This window comes from Crassostrea angulata, chromosome 2 (assembly GCF_025612915.1).
Source record: "Crassostrea angulata isolate pt1a10 chromosome 2, ASM2561291v2, whole genome shotgun sequence".
Classification (NCBI taxonomy): Eukaryota; Metazoa; Mollusca; class Bivalvia; order Ostreida; family Ostreidae; genus Magallana; species Magallana angulata.
This window is the reverse complement of record NC_069112.1, coordinates 59,709,070-59,724,490: the sequence shown is the minus strand read 5'-3', so window position 1 is coordinate 59,724,490 and position 15,421 is coordinate 59,709,070. Positions and strand designations below refer to the sequence as shown.

General features: G+C 33.4%; 1 pseudogene; it reads right to left on the bottom strand.

Annotated features, from left to right (window-relative positions):
• Positions 1-689: 689 nt before the first annotated feature.
• Positions 690-2,975, bottom strand: LOC128173305 (uncharacterized; annotated as a pseudogene).
• Between the last annotated feature and the right edge of the window lie 12,446 nt (positions 2,976-15,421).

The window sequence follows — 15,421 nt, the reverse complement described above, 5'->3', positions numbered from 1 at the left end:
TTGCATTAGCAATGAAAACAAGGCAAAATATGAACCATAACAAAATAACTGCAGGTACTAAAAATAAAATAATAAAAATCACACTAAGTAAAAACACTATCAAGAAAATATTCAAAGAAGGGAAAATTAAAGTCTATACATGTACTGTTACATACATGTAGTTTGTTCTTTATGACAAAAAAAACCCACAAAAACAAAAAAAAATGTGAGAGAATACACATAAAAATGTTCTTTAATATATTTACAAGATAATACTGACTAGATACTTAAAAAGTCCATGGGCTTGTGTGTTAATACTGATTGTTATACTTTCATGTTAAATACTGAAATCTGATTGGTTAAGACGCAGTTAATAATATTTACTATTACCCTCAGCGTTAGCAACGCACTTGGCAACGGGTAACATTAAAAAATATTACATGCGCGAAAACTATGCGCGTACGGTTCGCTGTAAAATTCACGTTAGTCCTATATAAAAGCAGTAAAATTTTCTTAAAAATTTTTAAAAAGACATTCAGTATAACAAAATAAATAGTGCCTGTTTGGGGGGATAACAGTTGAAATTGACACCCCTCGAAAACCATTGTCAACCTCCGCTTCGCGTCGGTTGACAATGGTTTTCTCGGGGTGTCAATTTCAACTGTTACCCTCCCAAACAGGCACTATTTATATAATAGCTACATAAAAAGTCTGATCTTTATATGGATGCAGACCTAAGTCAATTAGTTCTGAAAGATACATAGTGATTGACCTGACAGGTTCTAAACAAAAGACATCAAAATTTCATTTGTATTAATTAAAACATTATAAAAATGTACAAAAACCGTGTCACATAACTTCAAGTAGAATAGGAGAAAGTAAACATGCCTCGCATCTTTGTTTAAAAATTTCCAAAAATTAAAAGAACTAAAATTCTTTTGTCTCTATTTTGTTTAATTTCCATTCTTAAAAAAGATCAATTGTCTTTTTTATCCCTTTTTTTTGCATAGGGACTAAGAAATTTTACAATATTAACTAAAAACATTTTGAAATAATTTTCAAGAATCCTTAACCAAGACATATCAATTGTGTAAAAATTTACTCAAAGTTTACAATTTCTCCATTCTCAATGCTGAAAGTTGCTTGAAAGGGCAATTTGGTGGCAAGAACATCATCCAAGTCTTCCGCATTGCAGTTTAAATATTCTGCCATTATACTAGACTGCACTTTGTATGAAGGGTACAGCTCCCCATCGTTAATGACCACAGACATGTCACAAGAATCTTCCATGTTGAAAGCAATGATTTCGGAAGTCACAGTAGTTGATCTTGGTGCCTCTACTTCCTGTTAAAATAAAACAAGGAAGGTAAAAGCTGATGGTTTCCATTTGAAGAGACAACTGTGCTTCAAATGCCTTCAATGCTTTCCAGAATCATTATAGCTCACCTGTTTTCAGTCATTTGTTTTTGCTCTTTTAAAACTTTATCATTTATTTTCACCTAGTTTCTTGATCGACACAACAATACAATCCATCATGCCATTATTATTCATGTTTTATTTTGGCCCATCAATAAAGTCTAATCTGGACAGTAAGTTTTTCATCAGGAAATTTAACAGATTTTTTCTTAAAAAATAATATGTGAAATTTAAAGCACATATCATGCATATTGTGGCCACAGCTTACACATGAGAAAAGGGTGACGTAACAAAAAAAGTTAAATATACAATGTTTAATTAACTTTTCTGGCTTAGTGGTTCTCACTTGAGCTTAGTGTGTGGGTTAAACTTCAATGAGCTATTAGATGAATTATGAAACAATATTTGCATAAAAGCAACTGGAAAAATTGCTTTTCTCAAGAAATTTGTAAATCAATTTTTAAGTAATAATATTGAATTTTTTTTTTGATGAACACATTATTATATCCCCTTACTTCAATAATGGTGCGAGTTGTCGAGGACACAGACTTCTCATTGTTGTAAGTTTGGACCACTACATCTGATATTTTCACATGTTGTCCAATCCCTATCTCAGAGGCTGCCAGGTCACGCCAAAGTGACGCCTTGCACTTTCCAGTGTCATCCTTGATGGTTAGACTTTTCACTTTTGTATCCCTGCCTTTTACAGACACAGTTCTGGTAATTTCCTCCTTTAAAGATAATTAACATTTATTAAACTTCAGGTAAAACTGAGCAAGAACTAATTACATCCTTAAAGAGTTTTACAATACTTAAACAGCAATATAAATTCCATGATTTACCAATTTATTCACAACCTCATTTTGAGTGTGATAAAATAAATGAGAGATACTTACAGCGACAATCTGTCCTCTGACAGACAGCATGCTCTTTATCGGAGATTTCTCAATGTCTTTCAGAGGGACTTCTGAAGACATTGGTGGGAATGCTATTTCTCTAGCTGCTTTTTGTCTTTCAGACAAAACTTTAACATCCCCAACTTTCGAGATCCTGGACTTTGTAGTCAAAGTCAAACTGTTATTGTCTTTAACAATAACATTCAGCAACATGACCGAGTTGCCCTCTTGTAGAACTTTTAATTTACTTGTATCATACAACGTGCACTTCGCTATCATAGAAGTGTCAGCAACGCCCAAGACTGCATACTTCTTCTCCTCGCCATTGGCATTTACATAGTTACGTCTTCTCCCCAGCTACTCCACAAATTTTCACATTAACTGGCGCACTGTATGGTCCATCTTTTTTGGTTTTAAACAAACTTTCTAGTGTAGGCATCTAAAATAAAATTTTAGATATATATGAGCTGTACAATTTCTAATTGTGCAACCTAAAAATTATAAAATAATATCAATAATGTTATTTTACTATCTATGGAGTGCAACTTGCATTATTACAAAATGAATACAAAGCAGGCAATACTCTTAAGACTAAAATAATAAATTTTGACTATCAAACTGTGAATTTATGAGATATTTTTTAATTTACAATAGATCAATATAAATTGGTTTGTGGTCTGAGTAATAAGACCCCCCATTTAGAAATGCTTTCAGGATGCAAATTGGTATATATATGGTATATTAATGAATTGTAATTTGTTGTGCGCTCGTTAATAATCTGCCTTAACAAATACTTCTTGTAAACAAAATCACTCAAAGTTTCTACACTGTAATTAAAATCACCCATTATTATTGTGGGAATCTGAAAGTAATCACACTCTTTTGATAGTTTTTCGAATACTTTTTTGAAAATGTGCATTGCAGAAATTTTCGGTGAACAATATAGAAAACATAAAATTATTTTTCTGTTTTTATAAAGCAAGTTCCCAAGTACAATGTCTACTCCAAAGAATGCTAAATTTTTGAAAGTCATGGAGTGTTTGTAATATACTGCAAGTCCATGATAAGGCCTATCATTAATATCATCTTTTTTTCCATCATATCTATGCAAGTTGTAGCCATCGATTTCATACAAAGCAGAAATATATGTCTCTGTTAAACGAGTTTCAGAAAAAGCAAGAATATTTGCATTTTTAAAAAGAACATCCCTCTTTACATCTTCAACATGCTTGTGCAAGGATCGAACATTGTGATAAATTATCTGAAATTTAGTTACATCATAAAAAACTGGTACTGATAACTGGACATTGGCACTATGTATTAGTCTACACATTTCTTCTTCTACAGCACTTGAAACCTTTATATTTCATCCAAAAATTTTAACAAATACAAGGAGGATAAATTTTGTACACGACTTAATGCTACATAATACATATGATCAAGTTTTTTGGATCCCAAGTGGACAACTGCACTGGAAAGAGTACAACCCTGAGCTTTATGCACAGTTTTAGCAGATGCCAAAGCAACTGGAAATTGGCGCCTAGTAATTTGGAAGGAATTGTAATAATTGTATTGGAATTTTCTTGTAACTTCAAGAATAGGAGTCCATAGCAAATGTATGTCACTGTTATACAAATGAGAAAATTGCACTCTACATTTTTTACCAATATCTGAACTGGTAAAGAGAATCCAAACAATGCTACATCTTTCAGATGCATAAACTCTGTAATCAAGCTTTTTTATAATACATGGTGTTCCATTTGTTAGTCCATCACTGACATCAACATTTATACTTAACTCCCCAGGCAAATCCTCAGCAAGATTTAGAAACTTTGACAAACCCTTAGTTTTTGAACTATCTAATGGTATTTTTGATACTGTGGTTTCATAAATATTCGTTGAATACCAATTTTCGTGGATTTCGTTGTTAAGTTGATCCACGAAATTTAATGTTCATTGAAGTGCAATTTCAACTAACATTTTGTATTGATAGGATTATTGGCCACGAATTTACGTATCCTTGAAACTGTGATATTTAGAAAATCCACCAAAATTGATACCCACGAAAATTAATGAAACCACAGTAATATCTTTTCTTTGATTTCAGAGGACAAGTCTCCTGCTATTGAATCAATAGCTTCTACAGTTGTTTTCCTTCCCATGAATGCACCTTCAAACACTGTTGCATTGAATTCAGCTACCTCTTTCCTTGTTGTATACAGATGTGGTATTTTCAATGTGATGTTATTTTCACAATCTATCTCTCTTTCTTTTAGTAATTTTAAATCTTCAGGTGATTGATTTCCTTCCCTTAGCCTATTCAAAAGCTGAGCAAACCGTAGATCATCTTTTTGTCTCATTATTTCAGTCAGTTCAAACAATGAGAATAGATCTTGCCACAAATTTGGGCCTAAAATTTTAAGTTCATTACCAGGACTGTAACCAGAAGAAAATATCCAGGCATCCCTTACCGGTTTTAATTGAAATAAATCTCCAAAAGCTATAACAGACACTCCACCGAATGGTATCAAAGATCCCATGATCTCTTGAAGCCTCAAATTGATAAAGTTAAACATTCTTTTTCCAACCATTGAAATCTCGTCAATAAAAATCATCTTAAGAGACTTATATTTTGCCTGGTAAGAACATAATTGCTGCATGTCTAGTGGTTTAAACTTGAAGCCTTGGTCAGCAGGAATATTGAAAGCTGAATGAATCGTTAACCCCCCAACATTGTATGCTGCTTTTCCTGTTGGTGCACAAACCAATACAGAACAATCATCTGGATTTTAGCCTGCTTTTCGAGAATAAAACTTAATCAAAGCTTGATACAAAGCTTTCAAAAGCACACTTTTTCCTACTCCTGCACCTCCCGACAAAAAGTTGTAAATTGGATCATTTGTAGTTTTAACTAAATGGAGAACATGGTAAAAAAATACCATCTGTTTCTGATTTAGAGACTGGACTAATTCCCTATACTCTGAATCTAACATTTCACGACTTAATTGTTCATCACAATTAGAAACTTGTTTTCTCCCTATGCCAAAATCCAATCCTAGATCATAGTTTTCTTCACCATTTACATCAGGGTTAAAACAGCCATACTCTTTTGCACTTCTTGCACCATCACAGGTATCTTTATCTTCCTTGTTTTGCATTTCTGTTACTATTGTTGAATGACTTTCCTCATCATAGCGAATTTCTCTTTCAATCTCATATAGATCCACAGTATTGGAATGGAAAATTTTTTTTCTTACATTTTGAATAGTATTTTGACAGATATAGTATCTTTCTTCATAGGAGTTACTCTCTCCAATTATGGTATTTTCATTTCTCCAAGGAATATAGAGCATTAGCAATTCCCTATAATAATTTTCCTTATCATGATCTTTGTTTAATCCCACAGAATAGATTATGCGCTCAACTTTCCTCCTTCGCAAGATAGAGCCATCCTTTGCAAAATGAACTTCATCAAAATTATCAATGTTGCTCTCATCAGTTTCATGAGGATTATCAACATTGTCTAGATCATAATTATCTTCGAGCAATTCACCTTCCTTTTAATCCTGTCTTTCCTTACATTTCGAGAAAATAACATTAAAGCAAGCAATATATTCAGCTAAACAGTACTTTTCCATAGTGAATGGACGTCTTTGGTATCTTTTCAAATTGTTATCAGCCTCTATGGACGTAGAATTTTGAGGCATTTCATTTAAAATAGAAGTGGGTTTTATCAAAACTACCCTCTCATCTTCTACATTAGTATTAATGAAAATAAATTCTCTAGTTGCTTTTCTTAAAGGCATTTGCAAGAGAATGTAGGCAGCTTCTTGAGCCCCAATTTCAATATGATTCAGAAAAAACATTGCCAACCTTTCTTACTTGTTGCCTTATATCACTATCGCTTTCTTTTGCCTCCTCACAAGCACGTCTAAGTAAGTTTGACATACCTCGTTGTCCTTTTGATATGTAAGACACAATATATGCTGCACAGGCATATGGATCAAGGATATACTGCAGATCCATATTTGCTTCCCAACATTTCAGTAGTGTATCATTGTAACTATTGACTCTTATTTCTGATGTATTTCTCCTTAAAAAAAAAATTACATTGCCCTTCTTTAACACTTGATCTTAAAGCTGTTATATAATCAGTCAATGTTAAATCTAAAGATATCAAAAAGTCATCAAATTTTACTGGCAATTCTGTTCCCAATTTCATTTCATCTAATAAAGTTTCAATTTTCAAGTAATTCTTTTGAGCTTCTAAGAATTCATTTGAATTCTTTTTCAATCCTTGCAAAATCATGGTTTTATGCAGTGGGGGCAAAGGAAAACCAAATCTGCAAATTTTGTTACCTTTTTTTCAAACATGTGTGGGCATGTCTATGCGTCTGATAATTAATTAGTTCCTTTATTTCATTGTTTTGTTTACAAGTAACATATCTGTCTATGAAATCAGCAACATCTTCAAAACTGTCTGCAAGAACTGATGGCGCATTTTCAATCCATATCAACATGTGTATGTGAGGAGAACCTCTTTGCTGAAACTCAACTCGGAAAAAATAATCTTTTACTTTCCCTACAGGGTTAATACTGCTATTCAATACTGTGTTGAGAAATACCTGCACTTTATGGTGAAAATATCGAGAACAAGTTACTGGATCAGATTTTATGAGTCTACACTTTTCTGCCCAAGGCATATTCAACAACTCTTCATCAGAATAATCTTTCATATCAATAAGTTTGCCTAGGCAATGTAATAGTGGTAACCATTTTGTTTCTGCAGATGAAAAAGAACAAAACCAAGTTGGTACACCAAGCTGCCGTATCATGGCAAAAATATCTTTTTTGGCACGTTCCCAGTATGGTGGTGACCCACGAAGTGTTCTTAATATTTTGTAACCTTGATCCAATTTTAAAATTTTGTTCACACTGTCATCGGAAAGCATTTCACCAACTGTGACTTTCTTACCTTTTAGTTTACACTTTCTCATAGCCAATGTCACTTTGTCAGTAATTTGTTTTATTTGTACTCTTTTCAGCTTGTAAAAGATGTTCGTTACATTTTGTGCTACTCTTCGGTCAACATTTCGTAGTTCCCATTTACAAACGGTACTGTAATGCACAGGTGTAATCCTTTTGTTGTTATCCTCACTAGGTTGGCCACAATATAAACCAGGAAAACAGAGGAATTCTGAAAACTTGTCTTGAAACATACTAAGAGGTGTGTTCCCTCTGCTGGGGCAAGACTTAGTATTCTATTAAACTCTCTAAAGTCTGCAGGATGTAAAAGTGTGTCCAAATTTCCTGCCTCTAATTCATTGTTCTGATCCCCTTCAATATCACTTTGAGGAAATGTTTCATTATTTTCATCACAAAAATTATGCTCATTCTCCTGCACAAAAGGATTTTCAAATTGAGATTCAACCATCCAATCTTCATTAACACTTATTCCTTCATTTTGAAAAAGGTTGCTATGATTTACCAACCATTTAGCAGCTTTTAGAATTTTTTCTGGCCGTACTTGTTCAAATGCTAAATGACTTTTAAAATTAAGGCTTCTTTTAAATTAAACAGGTATAGTCTCACTCTCACTCATGTTTCTTGGAATCAATCTAACTGTTTTGTTTACATCTGCAGGAACATTAACAACATTGCCTTTGATGCCTAATTGACCACCCCTTGGTAATTCTCTTATTTTCATAAAGGGGATTCTAGGAATTATCAACAGCTGTTCTAGCTGTGTGAGGTTTTTCAACTCATCTGGAACATCTGGGAAGCTCATATTATTACCAATGGAGCAAGGTGGTACTTCACTATTCTTGAGATAATTATTACACTGATAACAAATATATTCCATGCCACTGACACTTTTGATGCCCTTTACACAATCCTTTATAAGACATGCTTTGAAATTCTTAGGTTTCATGATTATTATAGAATGTCTAAAAAATATTTGACAACATGAAGTACACACATATTCTGGTCCCTTTGATGTCAAATTATGGAATTTTTCAATTAACACATCTGTTTCATCATTACTCTTTTTTCTTTTTGTGTCAAATGTACTAGATGCTTTTAGACCTTCCCGTTTTCTTTTTCTAAGAATGTTACTATCTGAAATGTCCCCAAATGGTAAATCTACTAAGGTAAATCTATTTGAACTCTTGGGTTTAAAGTTGTTAGAACTACATGATACATTATCTAATAGTATTTCTTGAGTTGTGTCATTAAAGACATCACTTGGTATGGTGCAAACTGCAATTCCATTGCTTTTATATCTAGATATTGATGTCATGGCTATTTTTCTAATGATTAATCCATGTAATTCAAATTGTTCATTTAATTGCTTAGTACCATCAGATGTAAAAGATTTGAAAAGGGATCTAATGTGATCACATATTTCAGAAACATTTGCTTTTTTTACTAATATACTAGCTCCTTCACTGCAACAAAAACCCTGTTCATTCCTACAATAAGAATCAATGACAACAAATTGGTCTTCAAAATGAGAAATTCCCCTTTACAAACAAAGATCGCAAAGGTGTCAATTGATAGACACATGGAGAGTGCAAACTCTAAACGCAGTAAAGGGTATTCAGCAGCAAAACTGGGTGAAATATTTCCAAAATATGTTTTACGTTTTGTCCAAGAAAATGCATCGGTTTCAATAGTGACATAATTTGGCAAATCGTTTACTAGTAAATATTCTTCATGGTGTTTCATATGCTTTTTTGAATGTCTGTAAATGTAATCACCAATGTATAGCACTGTATCCAAATCATCAGAACACCAGGTCTTTGATTTCAGTGGCTTTATCATTACATTCAAGAAAAACTCAAGCAACATGACACACATTGTCTTCCACGGGAATCTAAACTGAATATATCATCACCTTGGTGTATTTTACCTCTAATTGGAAAATTAAGTGGCGGACCAGGATTTTCTTCAACATCACCACACAAAACCAATAATATTGAACATAGTAGTAAATATTTTTTGACATCAAATTTTATCCACTTTGATGAAAACAAAGAACTGAGATAAGATTTCTTTCTTAAATAACTAAAATGGGTCCCAATTCTTGATCTCCAAGTCTCCAAGTCGATGCCCATTGTTTGTTTTTTTATATTTCAATATTATGCAACTTGTATAATGTTCACTCCAAAGACAATATAATATATCTCCAAGCAACTTTTGTCATCTCATCAACTCCAAGATCAATCTCCAAGCAATTATATGGGTTTTTTTCCAAGTCAAAGCAATAAATGCATTCAATATTACATCATCTCCAAGATCATATAAATGACAAGTTTCGCACAAAATCAAAGTAATTCAAACAATATCAAGTAAAATTTCCTTTAGAATTCAACACAATGTAAACACACAAAGTCTTTAATATATTTTTGTGCTTAATTTTACAAGATTCAAACGCTATTGTTTTCCTTTTTTATTTCGAGCAAACACCAAATCTGAATTATTTACGGCAATTTCTGCAGTAATTAATTGTGATCACGTAAATTAACTACAGTTTGAAGTAAGCGTTCCCTATTTATGACGGATTATTATAAAAAGCCAATCTGGATTAACGGATCATTAACCCCCGTTTGTTTACATTGCATGCAATAATGAAAACAGGAAAAGATTTTCTAAACATACGAGATTCCTCCTTAAATAACACAATAATTGAGCATCTATAAGAATATGCAAAAATTCAGAACTTACGATGTGTCTATTTCTACTTCTTCAGGTTGCTTTCGTTACACTCGTACTCGTCTTCCAACTCTTCTGTAAACACACGCTATTTTTCCCGCAAAAATGTCACGTGGTATTTTGTAAGTAGACAAGTCGTTCATAAACAATGTATTCGTACGCGCGAATACGTTAATTCATTTAAATATCCGAAATGTGATTAATGGAAGGTTTATTACACGAGTCTTCATGAAATTATAAAACGATTGATATTTAAAGAATGGAATATTAAAAGAAAAGACATTCATAACACCTTTTATTCATAATAAAACGGGTAAGAATATGAGAACTATCTGCATTCGCGCAAGATTATAACACGGTTGTGCTCAAAATCCGAGCTTGCCGGTAACAGCAAGGGTCTTCTCGCTTCGCGAGCCGACTCAAAAACTGTAATGCAATGTTAGTTTTTCCCACGAAACTTTAACAGAAATCTAAACCAAATCGCCCAATTAACGGTATTAATTAAAAAGAAGATACAATGACAAAAAAAAAAGAGATTACTCACGCTTCTCGCTGGTGATTTCCAACAGCGCCGGTTTCATCGTCGTGGTCAAATCTACAGATAAAGTTTAATTTTCCACTTCATTTGCATCAAAGATTTGATATTCAAAAAAAGCGTTTAAACATTTGATATAAAAGACAGAATTTTACAATGATCTGTGAGATTTAACAAAATTTCTGTACCTTTACACAACACACGCCCGTTCATCAGTGCACACGCCACGAGGGACTGACTGATAACGGTTTGTCACGCGTGGGAGGGGGGGGGGGCAGACCCATCCAAAAAATCTCGACAAGCAAACAACCAAAAAAAAAGGGGGTATTTTAAAGTTTCAAAAAATCTTCAAAATCCTAATTCGGGGGGGGGGGGGGGGGGGGGGGGGGGGGGCTCACCTATACTTCCAAAAAAAATCTTCCCTACCAACATTTGTTTCACCAACATCTGCGAGAAAAAGCCCCCCCCCCCCCCCCCCCCCGCCCCCCCCCCCCCACCCCCCCCCCACTTGATGCTACGTGCCTGTTTATCGAGAAAGTGATGATGTGGTTCCGTTTAGAGAGTCACTTTTCCTCGTATTCCATGATGCTCGAAGTCGAGGTGCACTTTTTCAGCACGTATCTTCACTGTCGATCAAAATCAACGTGGTCAAATAAACGATTGTAATATTACTCCGGTTTGTTCGACCCTTCGATTTCCGGAAGCTCATAATTACATTAATTAGGTATGTGGAAGGGATTTTTATGTACTTCAAATGTCACAATCATCGTTATTTCTTATTTCCTCACGACACAATGGGTATATCTGATGTTATTGACACATGTGTTTTCAGCTGTACTGTCTCTTTAATAATTAAATGGTTATTGTAAGTTTCAGCCATAACACTTTAAACGATGCAGAATTTAAGTTATTTTAGGTACATCTATTGTCATTTTTATTATTGAATTACATGAAAATTGCAAAACTTAAGTGGAATCATTTTAATAAATTGGGTACAATATTTGTGAATAACCAAATATTTGTTAAAAAAATTCAGCAGCTCCAGTAAAACATTCCGTGTAAATTTTCTGTTCAAAGCGAGGAGAAAAAAGATCTCAAGACAACTGTATTTAAAAGCATGCTTGAAATTATTTTACAAGAAGAGTTGATAGTTGATGACAAAGGGGAGCTGATTCAAATGTTGATCATGAGGCTACTTATCAGATTTAAATCTTGCGTTAGTGCAAATAATATGTTTTACAATGTTGCAAAGTAAATAGAAAATCAACATTGAACACCAGAAACAAATTATGAATGTTTGTTTTTATTTTGCAAGTCGATTTTTTAAATGATATAAAAAAAATTATGATTTAATTCATAGCTTGCAATGTTAGAATGCCACTCATTTATGAGCAAGTTTTTTTATTGTCAGTACTAGGAAGTAGTTTTTTGTGCTAGAAAGTGGCCATTATTTTTTATTTCAAAACAGTATGCTGTACACGATTTGCATGATTTTGGTCATTAAGTATCTTAAGGTATCATATCACCATTAAATACCAGTAACCAAAAATGCATGTTCAAAACTGTTTTTATATTGCAACTGCATTTTTTAGCTGATGATTTCATTCATAGCTTGCATTGTTAATGTCTTTTTGCAACTTATTATAGATTAGGGTTGAGTTTTTTTTACTGTTCTAGAAAATAGTCTTTTGTAAGAGAAAGTGGTTGTTCTTTTTATTTATTTCAAAACAGTACAAGTGTACACAAGATGCAAAATTTTGTTCATTGTTGGAAGCTATTGTGTTTGCTTCTTTTTAGCTAGTGTGTTTATGTATTAATTAATACCAGTTTTTATGATCTCAATTATATTATTAATACAGTTGATATTATTTTTTATTGAGTCATTTATGTTCTGGTCAAAGTTTTTGTTGTCACTTTCTTTCGTCCAGGTTGTTACATTTTTTGTAGCCTTTTCATGTACAATAAATTTTGTTTGTTGAAAATTTGTGTTTATTTTTAATTCTTTTGAGAACCACATGCAATTAAATAATCATGATTATCTTCATGAACTGAGTGTAGATAAGATGTATAACTCCAGTCAGGAAAAAAAATCTCCAGCTTATTTTTTAACTTAAAATTTTGCAGTTTCTATCGGATGAGCATGATCTTACTTGTACATTTAAAATATCCATTTCCAATTTATTGTGTGGCCCCTTCAAATCATATAAACTAATGCATTAAGTTTTAATTCAATACAATTAAAAAAAAATCAAATTGGTTTGAAATACCAGGGATGTATGTCCCTGGAAATACATTATGTCCAAGAGAGCAATGATGAGCTGAACTTCATACTATGTCAATGGTCATACAATTACTGTTGGGAATACTGATTTCTTAATAGTAAAATCTAAACTTCAAAACGTGCTGCTGAAAATACCATAGAAATGAGTACAACCAACTCGTAATTTTCTTCTTGGTAATGTGTTTCTCAATTATGTTTTTGCGGCCCATTTGACGCTTGCGTCAATATGTTTTCTTGTTATTATTTGACATACAGACTTCGGGCCACTTGGGATGGAAGCGTCTACCTTGGCCGAACAAAATGACACAAAGGTCAAGGTCATTTGGAAATCTGTTAATTAATGAGTTTTTAGATCTCTTTTGTTTAGGGTGGTAGGAAAAATCTTTTTCATGGATATAGTTTGACATCTTAAGACATTTTAAAATATAGCCCCTTGGCTCCTACCTTGAAACAATCAAAGAGTTATTGCCTCTATTGTTCGAAATAGTTGTTATCGCTATTCCTTTGAAACCAAAAGAGATAGAGACTTGAAACCTTTACCAATGTCTTCAGTACACTAAGAGGGTTCTTCAATCTATTCATACCGAAAGGATATGTAGGCCCCCTTCTAGTAGTTATAGCCCCTGAAAGTATTTAAATGTTTAAAAAATCACTTCCAACTTTTTTATCATTTGTCATAGAGACTTCGGACCACTTGGGATGGAAGCGTCTACCTTAGCCGAACAAAATTACATTAAGGTCAAAGGTCAAGGTCATTTGAAAATCTGTTAATTAATGAGTTTAGATCTCTTTTGTTTAGGATTGTACAGAAAAACTTTTAAGGGATGTAGGAGGACTTCTTAAGACATATCAAAATATAACCCTTCAGCCCCTACCTTGAAACAATTAAAGAGTTATTTCCCCTATTGTACAAAAAGATTGTTATCGCTATTTCTCATAAACTGTAAGCGATAGAGACTTGAAACTGTAACCAGTGTATTCAGTACTCTTAAAGGGTTCTTCAGTTTATCAAACTGAAAGGGCCTGAGTACCCTTTTTAGCAGTTATTGCCCCTGAAAGTTTCTTAAGTTTGTTAAGAATACTTATAACTTTTGAACCTTCCATCGTAGGCTCATCAAACCTCTTTATAAACTAAATGTTGACCTTAACCAGTCAATGTGACATAAAGATCAAAAGTCAAGGTCAAACCCAAAAATATACCATAATTTAGTTTCTGATTTTTTTTGTAAAGTAACCGGGAAAAAAATGTTTTATTAATTATATTGCAACAAAATATAAAACATAATAAGGTGGAAAGACCTCTAATTGTTCGAGAACAATTAGTGTACTAGTTATGTATGTACAGTAAAACACGTTTATAACGATCACGCTTATAACGAATTGACGCTTATAGCGAATCACTCGTGATTCCCCGGCCAAAATTCTATCATTTTATTAATATTTTTTACGTTTATTGCGAAGTTGAATATAGCGAATTCACGGATATTACGAAGTAGTTTTTAATGCCCTCTAGCTAAAACAACACAGATTTCCCGTTGTATATAGCGAATATCTTGAGTTGTGTTTTCACACATTTTCACCTGGACGCACGCGGACGAAGATTGGTTTCACACATTTCCACATGGACGCACACAGCAGCTAGTACAGGTGTCCGCTTGTGTCGTATTAGCAAATGAATAATTAATTAGTTATCAATATAGATTAAAGTGAGATTGTTGCACGTTTTTTTTGCCATTAAAAATAATAAACAACGTTTATAACACATCAGAATGTGTACAATAAATAGAATCTGTTATTTCCCACTAGCTTTAAATATATCTCTGATAGAGGCCCCAAGCGGGATAATTTTGACATTAAGTGAACTGTTTTCTCGTCGCTTAAACTATCAACGATATGGGCAGTTTTAAATGAACTGTTTTCATATGATGATTTGGGTTTTCGGCTAAATTTTATTCTGTTCATTCATTCATTCATGAGACATGGATTCGCCGTCCAGAAAACGGAAAACTATTTCACTTGAAACAAAATATCAAATTGGCGGTGGATGAAGGGAAAAAAGCAAAAAAAGACATTGCATGTGAATTCGGCATTTTACCAAATTCTCTGAGTACAATTCTTAAAAATCGTGATGCTATTTTGAAACAGTTTGATTTTTCGTCTCCCTCTAGAAAACGGCATCGTTCCGGAGCACATACGCAAGTTGAAGAAGCTTTATTTAAGTGGTTTCAGGAAAAACGTGCGCAAAATGTTCCGTTATCAGGTCCTGTGCTAATGACAAAAGCAGAAGATTTTGCAAAACGACTCGGTGATATCTCACTCAATCCGAACACAGGCTGGTTGGAAAGGTTAAAAACTCGACATAGCATTGTGTCCCGATCCATCAGCGGAGAATCAGCGGAGGTAAATGCTGATTTGGAAAACAACTGGCTGACGACAAAATTGCCGACTTTGATAAAGAATTATGAGCCGAGAGACATATTTAATGCCGACGAGACCGGGTTATTTTATAAATTACTTCCAAATAAAACATTACAATTAAAAGGTGAAAAATGTTATGGTGGGAAAAAAGCCAAAGAAAAACTTTCAGTACTTTTGTGT